At 36.2% G+C, this 27403-nt stretch overlaps 1 protein-coding gene across 1 annotated transcript in view; it reads right to left on the bottom strand.

The window, feature by feature from the left end:
- LOC149410040 (uncharacterized) overlaps positions 1 to 27403 on the bottom strand; it is a 229895-nt gene that overhangs the window by 129365 nt on the left and 73127 nt on the right. The window lies entirely within an intron of this gene.

Below are 27403 nucleotides of genomic sequence, written 5' to 3' on the forward strand. Positions count from 1 at the left end.
GAAATTCACTACATCGAACATTAATACAAGTTCACAATATTTTAGCAATCTCAAACGCACAGTCTTTTTTATTATAAAACCAAATAAACACGCAATAATTTGACTATAATGGAGTAAAACATTGAAAGACGATAGATGTCAAATAATGTCTGCCATTGAAACTATACTAAAATCGGCAGCAAAATACAACACGTTTTTTTTTCTTCCGGAATCCATTATGAAAAGACGACACACGTGAAAAATGGACGAAAAAAGCATCGTGTAAACCGCCCTTTAAGGCCCCGTAGTAAGCGTTCAAAGATGGTTTGAAAGGGAGATATGTAAATACGAATGTTAGAGGGAGCGCGCTAATATTAAAAAAACGATAATAATTAAGTGAAAATGGTGAAAATATTTAATAAAACACGACTAGTTTGAAATAGAGCAAAAATCTCTCGACAAATGCTTTATTTGTATTTAAAAAGAAACTGTGGATTTTTTCATGCCTATAACATATTAAATAACAAAACAAAATGCGTTTTTAATAATTTTTAAGCTTACTTTGCGATTTTTTTCTATCGAGTGATTTTAATATAATTAACGTTTCGGAAAAACAAATGTATAGATATTATCTTCAAAAATAACTCTTTTTTTGGAACTTAAAAACTTAAAGAGTTAACTAGAAACATGTAAATAAGTGTAAATTGAGTATGCGGGGACTTTAGAATAATCTTACAGCAATTTTACTCCTGCTACCACCATCATTATGGTGGAACAATGTTGCTTGTGCAATGACGGAGGATCTAAATAAATGACGGTAAATTTTTACCTGTTAATATTTTATAATATAACTTGTACACTATTCATTTAATCTACACTTCTTTGAAAACGTGTAAAATAATGATTAATCGTGTCTAAAAATAATGAACAATTAAAAAAAGGAAAACATATTTCTAATCTAATTTTTCTTGTATTAAAATCATTATTAAAACATTTATCCGATAGTATAGTAAAATTATACAACAAATAATCTTGTATCACTCCTAATCACTTCACAAACTACCCAAGAAAAAAAAATATATTGATAGAATCATTCCCCAACAGTTTATCTTTACAACCTTTGCCACTAGCTTCAAAACTAACAGTAAATAAGAAATTTGGTGTTATGTTTTTTTTTAAACACGCATAAACAGTACGACTGAAAAGATTAAGATAGCAAAATCATAAAGATTATCACAACAAAATACATAATTCTTATTGCCTCTAATAATTCTTATAATAAATGGATATTCTTTTCTCTTATCTTCGTTTAAAATTTTTATCTCTAGAAGAAAAAAATAAAAAAATTCGACATATTTTACAATGGGACCAGACGAAAAATTGACCAAATCAATGTAATGTAATATAATTTTGTTATTGTAGCTACTATTTAAACATTGTACAAACAAAATAAGATATTAAATATATGTATAGCACAGACATAGGAATTAATAGACGAGAAGATAATGGCGAGGGGTAAAATCAACTGTTGAAGAACGAAGGGGGTGAAGCTGACTGTGATTCGTCAATAAATCAATCTGACAGTAAATAGGCATCTAGCATTATAATATCACCATTTACTTCTTAAAAGTAAAATCTGCTTTTGAATGAATAGACATTTTTACATGGGAGCGCCAATTACTCGCCACGTTATGAACAAATTTGCGAAGTCCAAATTCGGCAAAAAAATTCGGATCTATTTTCAGAGTCGAATATTTCGTTTAATTATTTAGTTAAGACACTTTTATAAATGTTCATAATTTACTTCCCAGCAACCAACCAGCTTTGTGTTTCGCGTCCAGACATGTTTTTACAACTGATTCATATTATACGATGTAAATATGCTTAAAATAAAGTAAAATAATGCTTATATATGGAATGTAATACGACAATTGGGTTTATTCTCTTTTTCACATCTATTTTTACAAGTTTTCATAGCATTATGTCAACATTTTGCCGTGTTATTTCGTAAAATGAACCGATGATGCCTCGACCATAGTTCGCACAAGAATGATGACGTCACGTTTTCAAATTTCACTTGAGGCCATACGCGAGCACAGCCGGCTCCAATGGAACCGGTATGATGAGTGGGGATAATACGCTTTTAATCACTTAGGGCAGGTCTACTAATATTCATATGTCTATGATGTATAGTAATAATATTTCTTAGTCCTCTTCACTAGGGTGACCTGTGCTGAGGCAGACTAAAGTTATTCATTTCTGTTTTATTAGTTTTCTATGTCGTTTTTAATGTTTTGTTCAGAGTTTTTTCATTAAGGCGATGCACTACGTCGTGTAATATTTTAAATCGAGCCGCTATCAATAACACCCCTTACGTAGATGGCGATAAGGTTTAAATTCCCGCTTAACACCATCCGCCTGTTTTGATTTATGCAAGAAAAAACATGGCCAAAAAGTGCCTTTTATTTTATTTTGTGCGTGTTCAGGCATAAATATTTAAATTTTTTTCGATCATTTTATAAATAACTTAATTTTCCACATTATACAATAAAATCATAACCGAAAATGGGTTCGTAAGTAGGAGATTTTGAACTTTAAAGCAGTTTTCATAGGCCTTATAAATTATTTTTTTCTGGGCTAATAAAAAGACTTATCTAAAAAATACTCGATTATTTCAAAGGCCAAGATGTATTCTACTCGCAGTATTTAATTAAATCATCTGAAACATTTCTAGGCGACCAAATTTTCAAACCAAAAACACATGATTTTGCATTACTACATAGTGCATCGCCTTAATCTCTTTCAGCCAGATTCAAATTTTCTATTCGCTTCATAAAATAAATATAATTTCTTTGCCCGAATGTGTATTTATGACCTGGAATATTTTTGATGTCATTGTGATTTAACCTAGTGTGATGAATACGCGGTATTGTAGAGAATTCAGTATACTTTTAGCATATATTTGTTGTACATCAAAACTATTGGATTGTATGCATTACATGTAATGTATCGATTCTACGGTATACTAACTGGCGTAAATAATAACGACTATCTCAGAACCACATGAAACGTTATTTGAAAGGCTTTAGTCGTGTTTGGTGACGAGATCTGAATATCCAGGTACTTCCACACCTTTCTCTTCCCCATCTCTTTTCCCTCCCTACTAACTTTACCCTCATAACATACCCCAATCTAAAATTTTGAAAATACCTCAACGATTCATACACCACTCAAGACTTTGTGACCCAACGTCTACAATGAACCAAGCAATTTAAAATTACCCATTGAGCAAGTTACTGTACTAGGTCGCTCAAGGAATCAGTAAACATCACAGCATCTGTGACAGAGACGAATTGCACAAAAACACTTGATTAAACTAAACATCTCTAAGTATAATTACTGAAACAATCATTGTTAAATGTCGTTAGATGGTGAAATGGCGTGGTCCATATTGATATAGGCAAAGCAACATCAGTATTAGAAAATGTGTGTTATTAAGAAAATATGTAATTATCTTTGTTGCGAAAATCTGCAATAGAATATCGACCTCATGATAATCACGATGACAGCAAAAAATACACTTGAAATGTTAATTAAATAGGTTGTTACCGTGGAATAGAGAACAACACAAGAAATGTCTTGTGGGCGTGTTTCGTGATCCAAACATTTGCCTAATCGAGGCTTAAATTTCCAAACAAAACTGTGTTTATAAAATTAAAATAGGATGGAGATCTACGATGTCAGGCGAGTTTAAGAGCAGTGCGCTGTTGGGCTAAATTAAAGCTTTAAATCCCGGGATCTCGAGAACCAGAATCCCGGACCTTTTTCGGCACCGTAATCCCGGTGCTGCACTTGTCTGCACCGGGATCTGATTGATTGATTGAGCCGAACCCTATGATATGAAAATATCCGGAGTTGGTGAATTACTTTCCTATTGGATTTCTGGTGATTTGACGTGTTGTTTTTGTATTATTTTGTATTTATTTTGCTTATATAATGTTGATTGACTAGACGATTATTTGTAGAAAAGTGTGTGGAAGGGTCTAGTTTTTAATGTGGGGAACATTTAACCCGGACATAAAGTCGGAAAAATAAAATAAATAATAATAAAAACAAAAAAGTCTCCGAGTAACGCCGGGTACCCGTCAGTTACATATTAAGACTAAATTTATTCACCAGTATTAATGAAAGACCACTGCTAAAGGTAAATAAAATAGTGGGTCTTGCAAGTGAAGTTATTTGACCTTTATAAAAAAACAGATTAAGATACTGATCCAAAAATAGATTCAATTATGTAATGAAAACAAGAGCAAAAAAGGCATTGTCCAAAATCCAAAGAGATAATATTGCAATAGCTGCAGATTAAACAATGTATTCCTGATTTAGGTCATTCTATGAATGAATTTATTGGCGTCGTCATTGGGCGGGAATGCCTTGTAAATCATAGTCTTGTTCAGTGTGTTCATATTAATAAACGTTGCATTAAACACAGCAGAGACAAAGGATAGCAACAAAACACTGCAGCTAGGCAGGGACGGCACGTGCGGTTCACCCCCAAATGTCATTAGTCCAACAAAAGTAGGGTACATATTATGTAAGAAGATTTTAATTTTATTTTTTTATTAATTTTCGGGAAATCAACAGTTTACATTTATTTGAGTTTGTACATAAGTACGGGGTTTTCCAATAAGAGGTGTTATTTTGATATTCAATCGTAAAAGATCAATGGTTTCTTTGCTTGTGTGGCACGTCTTGTTGAAAGTAAACGTTGTCCAGATCAATACCAGCCGATTCCGGCCATAAAAAATCATTAATCATCTCTCGATAGCGCAATCCATTCACCGTAACTGTTGCTCCAGCCACATTTTCGAAAAAGTAAGGTCCAATGACTCCGCCGGACCATAAACCGCACCAAACAGTCACACGTTGAGGATAGAGAGGCTTTTCAACAATAACTCTTGGGTTTTCCGAGCCCCAGATGCGACAATTTTGCTTGTTGACGAAGCCACCGAGGTGGAAATGGGCCTCATCACTCAAGATGATTTGCATTTGATTCACTCAAGTGAATTTTAATAATTTCAATGCGTTGTTGAAGCGTGTATCGTTCCATTTTTATCAATGGCGTAGTTTCTACTTGTCAAATGTCAAAAAATGACAGCTTCAAAGTAACATCTACCGAAATAACGGGCTATTCAAAAAAACACCTCTTATTAGAACACCCTGTACTATTATAAATGTATATGGAAAAGTTAAGATAAAATAGTTATTGAAAAAATAAATGGAAATTAATAGGATAACATATATTACAATATTACATTACATTAAATGACAAAAATATTATAACACACTTATAAAGGGGTTTTTCATGGGTACTAATTCTATGGCGCTTGATCCCCCGGCAGTTGAACCCTCAGACAGTTGATCCCCCTGCCAGATGACCTCCCAAAGCATTATTATCAGACAGTTATATGTAGGTTTGGAGGAGGAAGACAACAGAAATAATCATTTGGAAGATGCCCAAGAGCCCCATCAATCTCCCATCTCCTTCGGCCTCACAAGTATCAGCGACTCTTGGCAGCTCTTGTGCGGTAAGTACATAAAAAGTAACTTATTACTAACCTCCTTAAATATAAATTAGATCACCGGCCGCCACTGCACGATACGACACAACACAACACAACAACTGTTCTTTCAGGTTTTTATCGACTGCAGCCATTAATTGTGCGCACGCTCGCAGTAAATCAGCTAAATATGGCCGTTGCACAATACCATGTTATATCGGTTATGACTTGTGACTAAATAGCGCACTTATTGTTTTAAAACAGTTATAGATTTGCCAAAATGGTAGTAGCAAGTGGTACAAATAATATTTATAGAGATCAAACTGTAATATGCACTGTAAAATTGCGAAATGTGCACTATCAGTACCACAATATGCACTATAAATGCCAAAATATGCAAAAATATGCACAAAAATATGCACTCAATGAAAAAATACGCACTAACAATGTCTCAACACAATGCCAATTCAAGACACCTTTAAAAAGTGATATACTCATGAAAAGCGATTAAAAAACTAACCTATGAACCTTACCTAAGAAACATATATAATCTAGTTTTTGTTTCATCACTTTTCATGACTTTTTAAAGATGTGTTGAATTTTCATTTTGATGAGTTATTCGCTCACCGCACTAACAATGCCAAAACATGCACCATGGCGAAGCTTAATGCTAAATCACTATTTTGATTAATCTTTATAACGAATTGGTGTACATTATGAATACCAAAAAGTATACTTTAAATAAATTTAAGGTTTTCCTATCGTTCCACTTGAGTATTTTTCTTTTTCAATAGAAATGTATGAACGCGTAAAGGAAACAACTTTAAAAAAATACAGTATTGTAGCTAAGATTATCTGTGACAATTTCACTTGATTAACTTTTATGCTTTCTTATAATATTATTTACAAAATAAATAAAAACAAGTTTTGTGTTTGAGATCGAACGTTTCTAGACTCCGTTTGTTAAGCGATTTTAATGCCTATTACCTACAATATAAGGTATACCAAGAATATACACATTTTTGTATTTTAGCTTCCTCTTAATGTCAAAATAGGCATTAACAATGTCAAAACATGTACTGACAATATCAAAAAGGCACTATCAATAACAAAGTAGGAATATGTCTTTTGAAATCGGTTGGCAGAATTGGAGATGGCGGGAAGTAGATCAGTAGTCATGCTAATAATATTTACGGTTTCAGGAAATGTGACTAAAGCATCCCCAGTAACGGGCATGTTGTGAGACTGAAGGGTGTGGTGAGGGGAAGGAGATGAAGCAGAGGAAGGTTAAGAAGTACCTGGCTGTTCATATATAATCCTCAAACATGGATAATGCCAGTGTTGATATTGAGAGCAGGTAACTCTACAAACCCAATTATTATTATCTCATAAAATAATAACCATGAAACGTTGTTTGAAATGGCTTCAGCCGTGTTTGGTGACTATACCTGAATAGCCACTTACCTACCTACTGTCCAGCTTCATCTTCGGTACTACTTCAACCTTACAACAATACAACACACCCAAATTGGGGACGTCATAGTTCCTTGTGATCATTTATTTATTTTCCGTACCTCTAAATCTCTAAATAAAATAAAGTTGCCATCTACAGTTTGGTCGTAACTTAGCGACAGTCGGCACGCTTCTATGCCATATCATATATATATACCTATATTATGAAGATATCTCAAACTTCAATTACTAGATGTTCGACTAATTTACTCCAAAACAATCTCAACTCACCTCTTTAAAAACAAATCTATTACGAAAACATTCAAAACATCTTTAAATAGTATAAAACAAAATCGCTTTCCGCGTCTGTCTGTTTCTGCGCTTAGTTCTTCTAAACTACGTAACGGATTTTGATACGGTTTTCACTATCATTTAGAAAATTTCTTCCGGAAGGTTTACATGCAAAATACATGCATATTATATTTATAGAAAGTAAAGAAAAGGCGATGTTTTATAATCAAGTCGTAAAAATATTTATTCGGGCACTACATTGTTAACGCTGGCTAAACCTTATGAGATACATCAAAATAATGTAATAAGGAATTGTATATCTTAAAAAGGCCTACAGAAAAGTCCGCGGAGGTATATGTCTATCTCATACGTCAGCTAATACAGAATAAAATACGTTTAGCTAAAAAAGGTTTCTTTCGGTGCTATTAAAAATACCTGCTATTTATTGGTTACCTATGTTGTGTACGTGAGGTATAGGGGAGTTAAACGAAAAGGTTTTTTATTTTAAAAGCAATAATTATTAGCCTGAAACACTCATCCACATTGAAAAATCTCCTGATAAAAGATACATGACGCCAACGGGACTTGAACCCGTGTCCTTTCGATTTCCGGTCGACAGCTCTGACCACTGAGCTATGGCGGTTTATCTCTTATCCGCGAAATAATTTAATTTATACTAGTGTTTCATTCAACAATTACTGCTTGCTACATTTTTTCACCTAAAAACAACCAAATTTATTTTATATGAGAAAGGCATTGTAAGTGCTAACTCTCTCACTAGATGGCGTCGAGACAAATTGTCTACATTTTTTGGTGAAGATACTAGAACTTGTCAAATAGAAAAGGTTTTTGATGACATTGTTGTTGCAATGAAAGGTAGTTTTAGTTCGTGTGACTATATTAGAAATTAAATCAATTGTAATAATTAATAATGCAGGGCTGTCAATAAGGGAATTCCTGATTTAAAAAATAAAAAAGATATGTGATACCAATCTTCTGTCAGATTATTAATTATTTTATATTGTTCCGACTTTATGTCCGGATTAAATCTTCCGCACAGGAAAAACTAAACCCTTCCACACACTTTTCCACAAATGATCATCTAGTCAATCCACATTATATACAATACGTGCTAAAGAAGATATCAAAAAAGTCAATTTTGTTAGAAGATTAAGAAATAAACTAAATGGAAACACTACAGAGCTGATTTATAAAACTATAGTTGCTCCACATTTAGATTATTGCTCTATTATGTTATATTTGTCCAATGAAGGAAAATTGATCAAACTAGATGTTAAACAGATGTTAAGAAGAGATGTATACTGGGAAAAGGCAAATACGCAAATAATCAAATGAGAGAGCAGCTAAATTGAATTCCAATAAAAAGAGACTGTTATTTAATGTGTTAATTTTTGTGCATAAGTCATAAACAACCAAATGCCAAAATATTTTAAGTATGAAATTGTTTTTAATAGAGATGTTCATAATTACGAAACCAGAAATGTAAATAGAATTAGATTGCCACATATGAAGAAATCAAAATCACAGAACTGCCTAATGTACAAAGGACTAAAGATGTATGATGAAATGCCTGAAAGTCTGAAAAATGAATGTATTTAAAAATAAATGTTATGTTTAGTGTAAAAATATTTAAAGTTACAAAATGAATCTTGTTTATATTCAAATGTTGTATAAACTAACTTAATAAATAATAATAAATGAAAAGTGCATTATATAAGCATAATAAATACAGAACTATACAAGAGCAACAAGTCAACTCACAACAAGATCAAATGGGAAAATAGCTCGGTAGAACTCCTAACTGGACCTATAAATCCTACGGTTCCATGATATGGGTATGGCCGACATGTAGTCTCTGTCACGTGGCGTTACTTCTGCCACATGGAAATATCTTTAAACTACATAAACTAAACATCAATATCTTAAATCTGGTTCCATGATAACTCAACACAGTGACAATTCAACACACTTTTAAAAAGTGATAATCATTAGTAACGATGAAAAAAAATTTTTTTTTAACCTATCCTAACCTACTTAACCCAGTTAATAAAGTTTTTGTTTCATCAATTTCCATGAGTTCTTAAAGATGTGATGAATTATCATTGTGATGATTTATCCGGTCACCAAATCCTACAGATCCCTATGTATTTAAAATGACGGATTTTTGCATTTTTATATATAAATTCCTTGACAGATCAATTTTAGATGTTTCATTACATAATTTATATTTTTTACTGGGAGCAGTTGGGATTCCTGTGCAGTATTAACATAAAAAAGCTATATCGCAAAGTTAACCATGTCAAGCTGTACGGCACGTATCCGTGGCATGTGTGCCACATTGTTGTCGCCTTTCGCAAGCGGGGTTAATATCTAATTACAATCCCAATTTAAATATATCAATTGTTTCTCCTTGCAAAAAGTTCCCACAAGCAATAATAGTAGGTTCGTATTCACTTTCATTACGCGATGTTATTACAGTCGGCGTGAGGAACCAGGGGGTCTGTGAGGCAATCTCCGCTAAAGTGTCCGCTGGGAAAAAATTCAGAAGTCATTTTGAAAGCAGATTGAGGCCTTTGGTATTTTGCAATCGTTGAATGACAATCGGTATAAATCATGAAGTGTGTTCGGGAGACCAATTTGTCTTTATTGTTTTGCTATGCTGCGGCGCATTATTATGCTAATTCTGTCTGCAGTGTCTGACAGACACATTTAAGGCGAAGCACTACGAAGTAATGCAGAATCGTGTGTTTTGGTTTAAAAATTTTATCGCATAGAAATAAACTAACTAACCATCACGCCGTTTCCTCGCAGGGGTAGGAAGAGAGGACGGACCGCCAAACAACTCGGTCTTGGCACACACTCCTTGCCTCATTCACATTCATACAAAGCATAAAAATATTTAAATTAAATACTGCGAATAGAATCCGAAATAAAATGACGAAATCCGAATATTTTCAGATTTCGTCATGATATCATGATATTATCAAGGTAAATGCGTGTGCATAACATATTCCGACATCGTGTATACAGGGTGTATCGGCACGTACCCGACAAACTTTAACCACCTATTCCTTAGCATATTTGGAGTAAAAAATCTTATGTGCACTTTGCTGTCGGGTAACGTTTTTTTTAATAAAAAAATTATTATTCATATTTTCACCACTGTTTTATCCCTTGTCAAAGTTTGAAAACCCATCTGGCAATATTTTATTCGAATTCCGTTGAATAATGCACGTGTGTACCTATATTGGCGCGCTTTTACAATCACAACGAAATGGCACGGCACCATTCGTCTCATTTTTAACTATTATTATTTAGTGTGTGCGAAAGAGCGAAGACGCTTTTCGACATACTTGCTTATAACAGCTGTTGAACACGAAAAGCAATGCCAATGACAGTGATGTAGTGTGGAAATTATTATTTTTTTTTGTTTTTAATTGAAAAAAAATGCTACCGGACAGCAAAGTGCCCATAACATTTTTTACTCCAAATGTGCTAAGGAATAGCTGGTTAAAGTTTGTCGGGTTAGTGCCGATACACCCTGTATATGTTTGTAATTTATTAAACACTTATCAGGAGACCTGTTAATTTATTCGCTAAGGCCTGCAATCCCGGTTTTAACCGGATTAACAATAACTTTAAGAGATTCTGAATGTATCATCGAATAAGAAGATAACACTAACAAATCTAAACAAAGCATGAAACGTTGTCCCGATAAATACGTTATCCCGGTAAGACAGATATCTTGGGTTCGACTCCTAGTTGAGACCGTAATCTTTTTATTTTCTGTGTCTTGTTCTGTTTCATGTTTAGTTTAGATTTGTTAGAATTATCTTCGCATCGCGTTTGGGTCCCACCCAGGCAAAGTGTGTTCAATTCCTCGGCTGGCTAAGTCCTCCATCACAACTCAAGCAACATTTTCTGCTAACTGTGGTGGTAGTAGGAGATTTTCAAATATTGTCAGGTTATTTACACCTGGGAATGTTTGTCTTTCTTTAAAAATAAAAATTTGCAATGCCAATTTTTCTCCATGCACATAAAAGAATATAATGCAATGCAGGCATGCCCAAATGCAATTATATCCGCTTTAATATTTCATACGCTCATAATATTGTAGGCGGCCTCGTGATATCATAGACCAGGTATTAGGAGCACAGGAGTTGATTGGGGCTACCGCATTCATCCATCACTGTGATATTGGGACAGTTAGGAATGCCATACAAACCCACGCCTAAATGCTAATCTTACAATACATGCTTATTTATTATTTATTGTAATTGTAAGCAATCATTAGGCACTCTATTATTATTGAAGAAAAATAAATTGAATCACACACATAGGCCCGGTATATCAGTCAGTCCGTATCCTCGCGAGGTGTGTCATTCTAAAACGTACAGGGCCCGCAGATACTTTAATAGCACACAACTGCTGACCCTGTACAAATCGCAAGGGCGCCCTACTGTCGAATTTGGGAGCCATCTCTGGTCCGGAGCCCCAAAATACCTGAAAAAACCCTTGACTCTGTGCAAAAACGGGCGGTCCGTTTGATAGATTCCCCAATCTTAACAGACGGACTGCAATCTTTAGAGCACAGGCGTCCGGTAGGTATGCTGTCCTTGTTCTATCGGTATTACAATGGAAGATGCTCTGAGGAACTAGCGTCGTTGATCCCTTCGGCACCGGTGCGTAGTCGGGATACACGCCAAACGCGCGCCCTACATTTGTACACGGTTGACATTTGTCACATGAGAACGGGTCGCTTCTACGATTCGTTCTTAAGTTCAACAGCTTGGCTGTGGAACGAACTGCCGGCCTCTGTGTTTCCTCCCTCCTACAACATGGGACTCTTCAAGACCCATGTTCACTCCTTCCTCTCCACAAAAAGACCCTCCACACAGCATCCCCAAAGATGACATAGGCCCTGAGGGAAATTATTTTCTTCAGGGCCTCCTGTGTGGAGTTAATATAAAAAAAAAATTTAAAAAAATTCTCGTGCTGATTTTAAGCGGGGTAAGTCGGCCGCTTAAGCCTTGGTAAGTCGGAGAATAGTTCTGTTTTCAGACACCGAGGCGCTAGCAGTAACAAATGTCAAATATGACATTTACGTAAGTAATTACGTGCTCCAATCTCACCGAAATATACGTAAATTGGACTGTTACATTCGTCGAGCGATGGGGAAGTTGATGTTATTCATTGATAATCAATCTAAAATAGACAAATAGTCTTGTAAGGTATTATATGAGGAATTTTTCAACGTCAGGACAGTGTTTTCAGCGGTGTGTTTGTCATAATTTCATGAATAGTGCATTGCCTAAAGCAAAACAAATACTATTTAAAATTAGTATCCTCGCGTATAGCACCATGCTGATTGAAGTGTAAGACTATAAAAAAATTGACTCATAAATTAGCCCGCCTAAAACATGACACTTTGAAAGTTGACGTAGAAAGATTACGAAGGAGCATAGATACACCACTCACGCAGCATAGAAAATCAAGTAAAATTAAATATTAAATTATTAAATAAAATTAGAAATTATTAAATTATTAAATAAAATTAAATATTAATTAAAATATTAAATTATTCAATAAAATTTAATATTATGATTATAAAGTCATAGAAGTATTTTATGGTTTTTTGTTATTGTTACATGTGGGGAAAACAGACTTCAAAATACCCCCACAGAATATGAAATCTATTGTCACAATTATTTTATCAGTAAATCGGTTTAACCGATAGTAAATCATTTTAAATTAAGAGGGGGTAAAATAGAATCATAAATACGCTTTTTATTATGTCTTCACGGTTTAAAATGTTTACAACTTAATATTTTATATTTTAGTTATAGTTATGCATGTATCTAATAATATGTAAATACTCATTTATGTATCCAATACGTCTGTCTCGACACAGGTATAGGTATCCTAGTGAGACAGATATCGAAAAACACCTGTATAAAAAAACTTTATATTCATAATAAAAACCAAAAATATATAGTTCGCAAAAAATTCTGAAATCTATGTATTTTAAAATTTACATACGGTCTGCAGTGGTTAAATAATAATTGGTACAAAAGAAATGGTTTTAAACCAAAACATTATGCAAAAAATGTACTAGCAAGATTTCCGTACATATTTAGTATTTTCCAATATGGGTTAATATCTCTCTACGCGTTCTTCGTTACGAAAATAAATGAGAAATTCAGTTTTGCTGTTAAGTTGTTTTGCAAACCGCTGTTGAATCGATTTTTACGTAGTTTTGTTAAAAATTACTTAATTGAAGGTAAAAAACTTTTGCAACACAATTAAGTAGCGTAAAAAGTTAGTATTTTTTAATTCTGTTGATTCGATGATCGCACTCGTGAAAAACCACTATTCGGAACTTATTGGCATTAGTATTTACTTTAGCCGTGTTTGGTGACACTATCAGAATGGCCAGGTGGGTAATTCCACACCTTCCTAATTACCTTTACAGAATATTTTTTTAGCAATTTTAACAGCATTTGGTTCCTTAGAACGGGCAATCTGCCTAGCTAGGAACTAATATCCACCTACAATTCATAGCATCGTATATTCTCCTTACACTCCTTTCTTCGCTCATTTGCTCTACATGCCCAAACCATCTAAGCGTCCCTTTCTTGATCTTACTCACTACGCTTACATCAGCCTTGAACTCTTTGCGGATATCCACATTCCTCACACGATCATACATGGTTTTACCACACATACGCCTCAGGGATCTCCTTTCAACAGCATTCAATCTACTTTCATCCTTTCTTTGCCAGTTCCATGCCTCACTTCCATACATCAGGGTAGGTACCAGCACTCCGTTGTGGACTGCTAACTTCGCTTCTTTGGACATTTTTTTGTTAGCGCCTATTCTTATATTAGTAGTATACTATTACACTTATTCTTATTTTGAATATACTTATACAGTTATTGCAATATTATTATCTTATCATTTTTGCTATATACATGTATCTAATGTAATTTAATAAATAAATTTAAAAAATAAATGTCAAAAATTCACAATTACAATGTAGTGATAATCTTTAAGGCTTGAAACAAATAGCATTTTAACTAAAATTCAATAGGAATAAAGAAATAATTTAAGATAATAATCTTTAAAAATTCGCCATACTAGTCGAAAACATATCCGTCACTACCAGTGTTAATTTGAATGAACATTGAAATTCATTTACAATATTCTGGCAAATGACTGTGAACAGTGAATTAAACTGATGTTATTATTATAGAACACATCTTAATGCGTTAAAATATTTGTAATTCGAGTAGAAAATATTTATACCTCATCTTAAATGAAGTAATCAATGACGGCAGAAATTCTATGAAACTCACAATCAGCAGATGTCAAAATATTTATCGTTTTTGTGACGGGAATAATGATTACAACCGAGCGAAAAAAATAGACGCCACAGAAAACATTACAAGCTATAAGAAAACCAAAACATCTCTTTTCTACATCATTATAGTTATGGTAAAAAAATCACAAAGTTTGTGTTAATTTGAATTAACACTGGGGATGAAAAGGTTAAAATCCTTCAGATACTTGCTGTTACACACTGTATAATTATTTTTTAAACCATTATTACCTAACAGTTATTGAGTAGAATAGTTTCCACGAATAAATTGATACGGGAAATCGGCATAATTAAACCTGACTAGGTTCGATCATTGACACCAACCGGCATTTCAAACCATTCAAACAGAAACAGACAAAGCCTTAATCTGTTCATTTCCTGCCACAGTCATCCACTACACTACCTACAACTTGTTGGCACTGTCAACTTACGAAGGAGAAAAAAACTAAACTGACACAATTATCCATTTTGCATAATGTTGATTTAATTGGCAGAAAACGGATTTATTATAAATGAACTTGTGTCTGTCCAACTGGGAAAGATACCCGTTTCAGGACAGCCAAATTGTGTATTTAGTACATAATATTCTTACAATGGAATGGTGATGCTGTCAAAAAATTTTGAGAACATTGTTGATTGCATTCGAAGTGACAGGATGGTTTCTTTATCCTTGAAAGAATCGCAAAGATGTAATTTATTACCAGGGTCAATTTGGATAACATTAGTAATTGCATTCAGAACAGATGAATGGTTTCTTTCGGGACATCACAAGTCTGAGATTCTTTCCAGGGCATTTTGGAGAACATTTACAATTGTATAGTTAGAATTTCCACATTTATAAATCAGTATAAGACATATGAATCCTATAGTACTATATTTTTAGAATTTCTTAGGTGATAGAAATTACACATTACTAGACCAGAATATATACCGTATGACATATGAATTTCCAATTTTAAAATTTCGAATCTTTATTTATTAAATGGCTAGTCATTATAATACAGTAATCGAACTAAAACCGCGCAAAAGATTCGCAAATTTAAATTTAAATAATAACAACAATGGAGATCAAGTATTAGGAACAAAAATAACCATTTTTAAACTGACTTTAGATCCTTATCTCTCTTAAATATAAAATAACCTTTTGGAAGATAAAAGATAAAATTTAACATAATGTTATCAACGCTATTACATTTTTTTTCTATCTAATTACTTAAATAAGTACTAAAAAAAATAAATTTTAATCAACATTTATCTACGGATTATATGAATGAATTTTGATTGAACCTTCCTTCACAAGGACTGGCTCTTAAACTTCAAATAAAAAATATATATTTTGGTTCGACTGAGGATTGTAGATACCTTCATTCCCAGACAAGAGTCAATCTGCAGAGTTTTTAGCTCGATCGGATGTCAGGAAGTAGGTTAATTTCCACTTCCAAGATTTGAATTAATTCATTCACAAAAGCATAAATTTTAATTCCAATAGATGCATTTAAAAAACGAACAAAAATAGACAAAATGCGACAAATCTTTTTTTTCTGTTTCATATCTCAATCTCTCAATTTGGTAGGCGGGTACGGGAACCATTTATTGGATAACTAACATCAAGGTCATAGGTCACCCCTAGTGGTTTGCTACGTTTTGTAACTTAGCAGGGGTGCCCAGGTTCGTGGGGTGAGTTTTTTATGGATCTCGGGAGAGACTGGTTGAGGCAGACCTTTTGACCTCACCAACTGGACTCTCTCGACTCATCACTTTGCACCGCAGTGGGATGCATGGTTTCGTACCGTTTGGTACCTTTTTCCTTCCAAGAACTTCGACTCCTTCCTTTCCCTAAAAAGACCCTTCACATGACATCCCCAAAGATGACAAAGGCCCTGAGGATTTTTTTTCAAAAAACAACAAATTTAATGGATAAATTATAATATAGGGTTTTCCAATAAGAGGTGTAATGTGTATTTAATTCCGGCCATAAAATGATTTTTTATGGCCGGAATTGGATGGTATTGATCTGGACAACGTTTACTTTCAGCAAGACGGCGCTACGTGCCACACAAGCAACGAAACCATTGATCTTTTACGGGAAAAGTTTCCGGACCGTGTTATCTCTCGAAGAGGTGATCACAATTGGCCACCGAGATCTTGTGATTTAACACCTCGCGACTTCTTCCTTTGGGGCCACGTGAAAGAGAAGGTCTACACCAACAGCCCAGCGTCGATTCAAGACCTCAAAGATGGAATTCGTGAGGCTATCGAGGACATAAGGCAGCCACTTTGCGATTTGGCTATGGAAAATTTCATGAAAAGGAGATGGTCCTGTAGGCGTGGTCGTGGTGGTCATTTGACTGATGTTATTTTTCACTATTAACGTCATACCTTCCTCTTTATAATGAAATAAACATTCGATCATTTATATTCAAAAATGGCATTTTTCTTTGAATATCAAAATAACACCTCTTATTGGAAAACCCGTGTATATGTATATCTCCAACAATTGGCCGTCAAAAACGTTGTTGTTGTTACAACTCCAGCTTGTAACAACAACAAATTTAATGGAAGAATTAAAAAAGAAACTCATTTCCTATTTCAAACCTTCAATTTCACATCTTGTGCAATGAATAGGCTATGTCCAAATTCGCGTAATTCCTAGCGAAGTTTCTCCATTCAAATAACGTTAACGTAGGTAATGTTACTCCAGTACCTACCTACGTGTACGTGTTACAGTTCTAACAAGGTTCACGCAATGTTCATTTCGACTTGGCCTTTTTCACAAACCGTGTACTTCCAATTGAACTAAATTAGCAACAACAATCATTAAGTTCTGTTTCCTATCGCGTTTGTTTATTTGTTTTTGAGGTTATGTTGTGTGAATAATGTATGTAATTATTCTCATTACATATTGTTATGTTACACGGAGTGTATCAGAATTTTATCGGCGATTCACTGACTCATTTTGAATTAGCAAAAGTATATCAACAAAAAAACCTCAAATTGAAATATTTAATGCAAAATTCTTTTTAGTATGATTAACTAAATGTATGACCTATCTCCCTTGTTTCCATGATATACGCTTCTGATACACCCTGTTTATGGAAAGTTGTGCTTAAGAGGAAGCTGCAAGCCAAAAATATGTATATTCTTGGTATGCTTTATATTGTCACGAATGTAGGTAATAGGCATTAAAATCGTATGACAACAAGTCTAAAAACGTTCGATTTCAAGCACAAAACTGGTTTCTATTTATTTTGTAAATAATTTTATAAGAAAGCAAAAAAGTTAATCAAGTGAAACTGTCACAGATAATCTAAGCTATAATACTGTATTTTTTTTTAAAGTTGTTTTCTTTACGCGTATATACATTTCTAAATTTAGTAGTTTACATTTATATTTTTATTGCATAATTTTTTATTTTATTTGTATTCTACTCAAGCGAAACGACAGGAAACCCTTCAATTTATCTAAAGCATATTTTTTGGTATTCATAATGTAAACCAATTCGTTATAAATGTTGATCAAAATAGTGATTTAGCATTAAGCTTCGCCTTAATTTGTTTAGTATGTAATGTTACGCTCGCGTGAACGTGAGAATATTTATATTTATTTAATATTCAATATGTATCTGGGCGCCCAGTAGCATTATACTGTTTGTTAGGTTAACTATATTTTCAAGGTTGGTAAGTACAATAATGCTTGGAGGATATTGCGCGTTTGAATTTCATGAATACTGGAAGCATACAATAACTTACCACCGTTTTAAAGATGATGTTTTTTTCTCAAATGAATACTGGCTGTAGTGGAATCAAACTGTCTTACCTGAAACAAAGAAAAACTTTATTAGAAACTATTCAAAATAAAAACGTATTTATAAATGGAGTTAATTAACACCACTGTACACATAAACCGATGGAAGAAAAAGATTGAACTTGTGAGGTGAATTATAACAAAAACGCTCTATATAAATTCATTGTCACTGGTATGGAAATTGGTGGTGAGACAATAAAATATGATGTTGTTGTTGTCACAGAGTTTATTGAGAGTCAGTATAACACATCAGTTGAGTTGCGCAGTTGGGAGATGGCTCTGGATCGATGATGATGATGGCACCAGGCGTAGTCTGCGGTAGAATGGTCGAGATGCGGGTCAGTGGGTCGATACCGCGTGATGGAGATCGGACTCGTGGACTTGTTCAGCACTGATGAAGGCGAGGAGTCTTCCGGGTACTTCAGCGTGAACGAGGTAGCCGAAGGTGCGATGGACCTGGTCGGCAGATGAGCGGGAGGTACAGGCTAGCGACGATGGTCGCGGAGCCGAGGCGCAGACGGCGATGAGCTGGTCGCAGGGTCTAGGCGCGTGAGGTTAGCGCTGGCCAAGAATGATAGCCTGGGCCAGGGATTCCTCCGTTACGCTATCATTCACTTTTTGTTCTGTTTTATTCTCTTTTCGCCTTCTGCTTCACCGTACAAGATTCCCAATTGCACCAACCCTCGTGAGACTATGGCATCCGCTATTGGGTACGTTGTAAGGCTGAAGGTAGTGGAGAGAGGAAGGAGATGGGAAGGTGGAAGGTCGGTATTCAGATCTTTTATTTAAATTCTGAATGGTGGTCTTGCACCAGGGATTTCCGTCGCTGGAAGCATTTATTGGATAACCAACACCTCTGGCATAGGTCACCCCAAGTGTTTTGCTACGTTTGGTTACTAAGCAGGGTGCCCGGGTTCGTCGGACGAGGTGAGCTGCGTATCGTGCCAGATCTGGAGAGACTGGTTTGAGGAGACCCGATGACCTCTCAAATTGGTCTCTCGACACTCCTGGACACACTGATCATTTTTAGAGATTCCTACCCAACCCTCAGACCCCCCACACAGCATCTCAAAAGATGACAGAGGCCCTAATAGAAATTATTAAACTCAGGACCTCCTGCGTGGAGTTAATGTAAACAAAAAGATAAGCACTTTATCGCTTGTCTGAATTTTTTGTCTTTTCCGATTTCAATTTCCAATTTTTAAAATGACACTGAAATTCAAAATCAATCTGAGTTCATTGATGTAGAGTTATCAGTCACAGACAGACCCACAACTGAAATTAGCAATTTTATGATTGCACGATTTTTTCTTACTTTTGGTGAAAAAGATGGTACATTTTGAAATATGGGAATACTTCCTCGTATTTTTGAATAATTTTCATTGGCCAGTCCCCAGTCTAAGAATCAAAAGGTCTTATGTGAATTGGCGACATCAGTTTTCATTAAAAACCGTACAGATCAGTTCTATAAATTTTATTGTTCATTGGTTCAACACTATTTCACAATTCTAAAATGGATTTGAAAAGCATAATCGATTTAATTTAATTAAAGGCAACTTAATCGCATTATTATATATCAGGGGTAGACAGAGAGAACGACGTGATGGTTAATTAGTTCGTTGGTCAGACAACCGGCTGCCAAGAAAACGTCGCTTTAGAGGAAGCTACAAGCCAAAAATGTGTATATTCTTGGTATACCTTATATCGAAGGTAATAGGCATTAAAATCGCTTGACAAACGGGGTCTAGAAACGTTCGATTTCAAGCAAAAATCTGGTTTTTATTTATTTTGTAAATAATTTTAAAAGAAAGAAAAAAAGTTAATCAAGTGAAACTGTCACAGATAATCTTAGCTATAATACTGTATTTTCTAAAAGTTGTTTCCTTTACGCGTTCATAAATTTCTGTTGAAAAAATTTTTTTTTTGTAGTTTGCATTTATATTTTTATTGAGAAATTTATATTTTTATTTGTATTCTATTCAAGCGAAGCGATAGGAAAACCTTCAATTTATCTAAAGCATATTTTTTGGTATTCATAATGTACACCAATTCGTTATAAAGATTAATCAAAATAGTGAATTGGCATTAAGCTTCGCCTTAAAGGTTGTTTCTCAGTGACGTTTGGCAATGACGTCTCCGTCGGAAGTGTTTACGTATTTTTTTTTGTTATAAAAGAAAGACAAAAATTCCCGGGTTACGAATAACCTGACAATATTTTAAAATCTCCTACTACCACCACAGTAAGCCGAAAAAATTGCTTGAGTTGTGATGGAGGAATTAACCAGCCGAGGAATTTAACGAACGACGCCTGAGTGGGATTCAAATGCGATGTCAACTCAGCCACCGACCGGTCAAATGCACCAATACACGCAATCCAAAGTTTATAAAATTTGAAATTTAAATAAATTGTAATTAATTGCATGATTCAAAATCATCTCCGTTCAGATAGTACCACTGAAGAGATAAACCAAAAGACGTGTATTGTGGGCGTGTCTGTGTACCAGAATCAATTGATCAAATTTCTTTTTTGCAACGGTATAAGATAACAACAGGTACAAGATCACACTTCTATGAAAGTGCGATGAAGTGCTCACTGGCGCCACTGGCGCTAGTGACGTCACAATCGCCGATCTCGCTTCGGCCGCTCGGCTGTTTCGTGCTAAAAGGCATATCGTAACAATGTTGAAACCCACCGACTTGATGATTGAGCACCATTGATGTATCTAGTTTATGTTGAGCACTTATGATTGTTAAAACGTTTAATAGCACTCCGGGATTCCATTTTTGGTAGCCACGGTTGTACCTTGGAGCAATGTGTATTTCATACGATTAAGATTCTCAGGAACAGACAATTCCAGAGGTTTGATCTATACAAATTTGAAAACAACACGTCAGTTATGCTTGACAACTAACCACAATTTGATCAAAAGTTGGAATCTGAATCTAACCATCCCCCGTGGTCGAGGGGTAAGGCTCTAGACTGGCAATCCGGAGATCGCGGATTTTATTTTACTTAATTAGTTTGTTTTGTTTCACAATTGATTTTTTTCTTTCACAATTGATTTGTTGGTTTCACAATTGATTTGATTTGTTTTACGTGTATTTCTTTGTTTAACAATTGATTTCTTTGTTTCACAATTGATTTGTTTGTTTCACAATTGATTTGTTGTGTTTTCCGTTGATTTCTTTGTTTCACAATTGATTTGTTTTGTTTTTCAATTGATTTGTTTTGTTTTTCTATTGATTTATTTTGTTTCACAATTGTATTATTTTGTTTCACAATTGATTAGTTTTGTTTCAAAATTGATTAAATAAAAAGCAACCAAGTGTTTTACTGAAACACATCTATTTTAAAATGTCTTTTAAAATTTAAGAAAAAAAATGGTTTGGCTAAAGATTGAACCTTGCTACCCAGGAACTGGAGTCGACAGCTCCACCATCCTCGTCAAATGCCGATCGGGTAGGACCGACATTTATTTCGTATATGGACTGCTGTAATGTCATCCGATTTCAGAGAAATGCGATGGCTATTTGCCACCAACGTTGATGGAATGCATTGAGATCGACAACGAGTCTATCTGCCGACTTTAAGCTGTATCAGATGTCGGGAAGTGGGTTAATTTCCGCATTCAAGATTTGCATTCATTCATTACTGAAAACAAAAGTACAATTCAAATATATGTATTTAAAAATAATAATTGCGGCACGTTCCAAAGTGAAAGATACTCTCTCTCTCTCTTCAGAATTAAAACGTTGTCTTCTTTCCATTTTCCTTCCCTTCCCCACTTCTTCCAGCCGCTCAACATACCCCAATTGGGAATGCAATAGTCTCACTGTGGTTGGTAGCAGTTGGGACTTATTCAGTATTCATATGCATCAACGTTTGACGAGAATTTAAACACTCCAACCCAAGAGCATTAAGGCGATGCCATACGTAGTAATAATCATGTTTTTTTTTTTTTTTTTTTATGTGACACCTCACAAAAGTGTCCCTGCCTGTGCAGTGCACAGACAGGGGAACTATGTCACCACCCGGTTGGGTGGCGTTGTGAGGCGGAGTAAGGTAGGGGCTGTAGGAAGGGATTTGTTAATGCGGGCCTTGAAGAGGCTCGGATTATAGGAGGGAGGAAAAACAGATGCCGGTAGCTCGTTCCACATACGAGCCGACTTACACAAAAACGAGTCGTAAAAACGGCCCGTTCTCATGAAGCCAACGTCAACCGTGAACGGGTGTTCAGTTCGTGTCCGTCGAGTTTCGCGCACGTGCACCGGTGCATCAGGAATCAATGCTGCTAGCTCCTTGGAGCAGGCTCCATTGAAATACCTGTAGAACAGACACAGCATGCCTACATTGCGTCTATGCATCAGAGAAGGCAATCGGTCTGTTAACAATAAATTGTCAATCAGACGGATCGCTCTCCTTTGCACAGACTCAAGCAGGTTTATCAAGTATTTTGGGGCACCAGCACAAAGGTGGCTCCCAAATTCAATAGTTGGGCGGACTTGAGACTTGTACAGGGTCAGCAGCTGGTCACTGTTGAAGAATCTCCTAGCCCTGTACAAGACGCCCAACTTTTTGGAGGCCTGATTTACTCGGGCTTCTATGGATCCCCGATACTTGAGCTGGTCTGATATAGTAACTCCAAGCATTTCAATGGAGTCTTTATTGGGGAGAGTGCTCCCATCAAATTGCACCAGACAGTCATTGATCTCCCTTTTTGCCGAAATCAGACACGCTTGGGTTTTTGAGACGTTGAAACTGACCAAGTTGGCCTTACCCCAGGCACGAACCATCTCTAGGTGGTGGTCAATTTTTCGCTTCAAAACTTCCCGAGCTGTTCGGACATCATAGATGGAAGGGGGCCTGTCAAAAATATAACCCTCGTGAACGGTGCTGTCATCAGCGTAGCAGTGAATTGGTGCACATTCAACGAGATCGTTGATGTGCAATAAAAACAGCGTCGGAGACAGCACAGATCCTTGTGGCACCCCCGCATTGATTTGGTGCGGTGAGGAAGAAGAGCCGTCAACCACGGTTTGAATTGTTCTTCCCCTCAGAAAGTCCGCAATCCAACTATGCAGGGTTGGGTGGATCCCATACGATGGTAATTTCCCGATAAGCGCCCGGTGCCAGACTCTGTCAAAGGCTTTGGAGATATCCAACCCAACGGTTTGGGTTTCACCAAAACGTTCCATGTACCGCCCCCAAATATGCGTTACATATCCGAGTAGATCGCCACACGATCGGTTTCGACGAAATCCATATTGCCGATCGCTTAGGATATTGTTATTCTCGAGATATGTGAGCAATTTGTTGCTAACCACCCTTTCTAATACCTTCGAGAGTATGGAAGTGATGGCTATGGGGCGGTAGTTAGAAGGGTCGGAACGGTCCCCCTTTTTTGGGATTGGGTGGACGATTGCCTTTTTCCAAAGATCTGGCACCTTTCCACCTTTGAGAGAGAGCCTAAATAATTTCGCGAGCACTGGAGTCATTTCTGCAGAACATCTCTTGAGGACCAAGGCAGGTATTCCGTCCGGCCCACTGGCTTTGTCGACTTTCAGCTCGTTCAAGACTCGGAGAACCTCTCTGTTCCGGATCTTCGGTTCCTCCATTTGAAAACCGCAGTGCGGAATGGAAGGGGGAGTCTCTCCGTTATCTTGAAGAGTTGAGATTTCCGCGAAAATTTTGCCTAATAATTCAGCTTTCTCGCGGGCCGAGTTAGCCAGCCGACCATCAGGCTTGGTCAGAGGTGGGAAAGTGGTTCTGCAGAAATTTCTTCCGATCGAGCCAGCGAGTGACCAGAAAGCACGGCTACCAGTGGGGCAGTCAGCCAGCTTTTTCGCAATTCTCTGGTCGTGATCGCTCTTAGCTCTATTTAGAACTCTCTTACAATCCCTTGCCCGTTTTCGGTATTCCGAAAGGTTATTCATGGAGCTAATCTTCCGGAGTGCATTAAAAGCCGTATTTTTGAGTCTGACAGCTTCAGCACAGCGATGGTCAAACCACGGTTTTGTGCCCGCTCCAGAGGATTTGACGGAGAAGGGAATGTAGCAATCCATTGCTGATGTGATTACTTCTTCTACCTCGCGTGCACAAATTGATGGGTCCTCGGAGCTAAAGCATACAGTACTCCAAAGAAAGGCGCCGAAGAAAGACCGCATGCCGTCCCATTTTGCTGCCCTGTAGTGCCATACCTTCCTCTTTACATGTTTGTCGGGTTGACGGTTCATGGAGGATGGGACAGAGGTGGTAATCAGGCAGTGGTCAGAGGATCCTAAGGGCGCTGTCACCTCCACTCTGTACCCGAGTGGCTCACTAGTGAGAAACAAATCGAGTAGGTTGGCTCGATGTGATGGGATGTCTGGTATTCTGGTCGGAGATTCTACGAGTTGGCTTAGTCCATGGATAAGGGCAAAGGATTCCGCTGATCTACCGGCAGAGTTTGTTGGGCCCGAGAACTTCAGCCATTGTTCATTATGAACATTGAAGTCCCCCAGGATTACAAACTCGGCCGATGGGTAACGGGGCAAGAGAATATCTACAGTGTCACTCAAGTATTTAAACAACTCAACAGTGTCTGATTCGGCAAGGTTTGGTGAGCGATATAGGCACGCATAAATTCTCATCATACCGGTGAGATCCACACGTACCCATAACACTTCGTGTTTTGCGCTCTCGATATTTGCGAGACGAGCGCAGCTGATGTCAGCACGGCTGTAAAGGCAGACACCTCCTTTTTTGTGTTTTTGGTTTGAAAATTTGGTCGCCTAGAAATGTTTCAGATGCCTTCATTAAATACTGCGAGTAGAATACATCTTGGCCTTTGTAATAATCGAGTATTTTTTAGATAAGTCTTTTTATAAGCCCAGAAAAAAATAATGTATAAGACCTATGAAAACTGCTTTAAAGTTCGAAATCTCCTACTTACGAACCCATTTTCGGTTATAATTTTATTGTATAATGTGGCAAATTAAGTTATTTATAAAATGATCGAAAAAAAATTAAATATTTATGCCTGAAAACATAATAAAATAAAAGGCACTTTTTGACCATGTTTTTTTCTTGCATAAATCAAAACAGGCGGATGGTGTTAAGCGGGAATTTAAATCTTATCGCCATCTGCGTAAGGGTTGTTATTGATAGCGGCTCAATTTAAAATATTACACGACATAGTGCATCGCCTTAACCCTGCTCGACAAATTAATATTTATGGCATTGTTGCGGGAGTATTATTTAACGTTGTTTCCATCTCAACGTAAAACATAAACTACTTACCCTCGCAAACCACCCACGGTTTTATTTAATAGCATTGAAAAACGAGTTATCGTTTAATACAGCAGTTTAATGGGATATTTTGTGTTGCATTTAATATTTGCTCCCACTAGCAGAACGCGGAAGCAATTTGGAGAAGAAGAAAAAAATGGCATATTAAATTCTATTTCTCTGGAGAACCCACAGAATACCGAAAAACTTATTTAACCCTTGGTGTGCTAAGACATCCATACATGCATATATTAAGATCAAATGTTAGCAGTGATCGAGAATTCAAGACTTCGTAAAAAGACGGTTCTAACGAGATATACACACCGTATTCGTGTGCTGAACACTAAGTTTCCCAAGACATACCATCACTGTAAATATGAGATAATCGTCACTCGAATGTGTGGTTGTCCGCGTGTGTTTCTGTATGTGAATTATGCGCATTAGAGTTTTAGATCATAGATTTTTAGATAACATAACCCTAACACGAAATCTGGGTATCCTTTCGACGAGGAGAAGGCAAACCACATGATCATATTTTTGGCACCACGAGGGTTCTTTGAATAAACTACGACATCGGTGGTAAATTGACTGCCAAAGAGCACACATTGGAATAACCCTGACCCCTACTAAAGTAAGACAAAGGTTTGCAGCGCAGTACATTGTGGGACTTCTCTAGGCAAGATCCAATGTTCGTTTTTAAACGAACCGCCTGGCTTAGCGACTGCTAAAAATGAGTGAGGTGGGTAAATTATAACACATTCGTAAAAGTGTCTAATCAAATAGGGTAACAAAATATTCAATTTTGGAAAAAAGTGCGAACTTTTGTTTACCCGATTTGGGATTTGTAGTTTTTTACGCATCCAGCAATTTGCCATTGTAAAAGGGACCAGTAATATTGGCATTATAATGCGAGTTACCTGTATACCGTCAGTTTTATTAACTGACAAATCACAGAAAAGGATGCGGTCACGCCGCCTCCCGCGTCCCTCGCACTTAGTTTATTCTCCTTTCCCTGATTGGCTGGTGTATCAATTTGAATGTCTATGTTCCAGATACATTTTTTACTAGTAGCTTCCGAGCAGTCAGTGCAACGGCAAAAAGTTTTGCAAGCGAAATTCAATATAATTTGGACAGATTTAGAAGTCGTGCGGAACGAAGTAGCAGGTGGATAGAATAATGGAAATAGAAAGATTTGGGGTCATGGTGTGGTCCCGCTCGTCTAGTTCTTGACAGTTGATAAACCGAGTGATCGATTTCCTGAATATGATGTAAAGTTTATGAAACCAGAAGTAAATGTGATTAATTTGATAGGCATGCCAAAAATACCCTTCATTGAGATGAAGAGTTACGTGTCGAAATTTTATTTTTTTAATTTGACGCCATTTTAAGGGGCTATTGTATAGGAGTAGTACAAATTATACAGTTTAAGTGCCCCAGCAATAATCTTTTGCATTTATTTAGTGATAAATTGAAGATGTCCACTGACTAGGCTTAATTACTTTCCTCCATTATTATTCTGGCCAACGAGTAGCACATTATGGTAGTAAGTTATCGTACACTTATCGTCTTCTACTTACACGGCTAAATTTGGAATTAACTCCTTACAATACATTGCACATAAGCAATACAACGCATTACCTAGTAATCTA

Source organism: Hesperophylax consimilis, chromosome 28 (assembly GCF_061612785.1).
Source record: "Hesperophylax consimilis isolate HC1 chromosome 28, BYU_Hcon_1.0, whole genome shotgun sequence".
In the NCBI taxonomy this organism is placed as follows: Eukaryota; Metazoa; Arthropoda; class Insecta; order Trichoptera; family Limnephilidae; genus Hesperophylax; species Hesperophylax consimilis.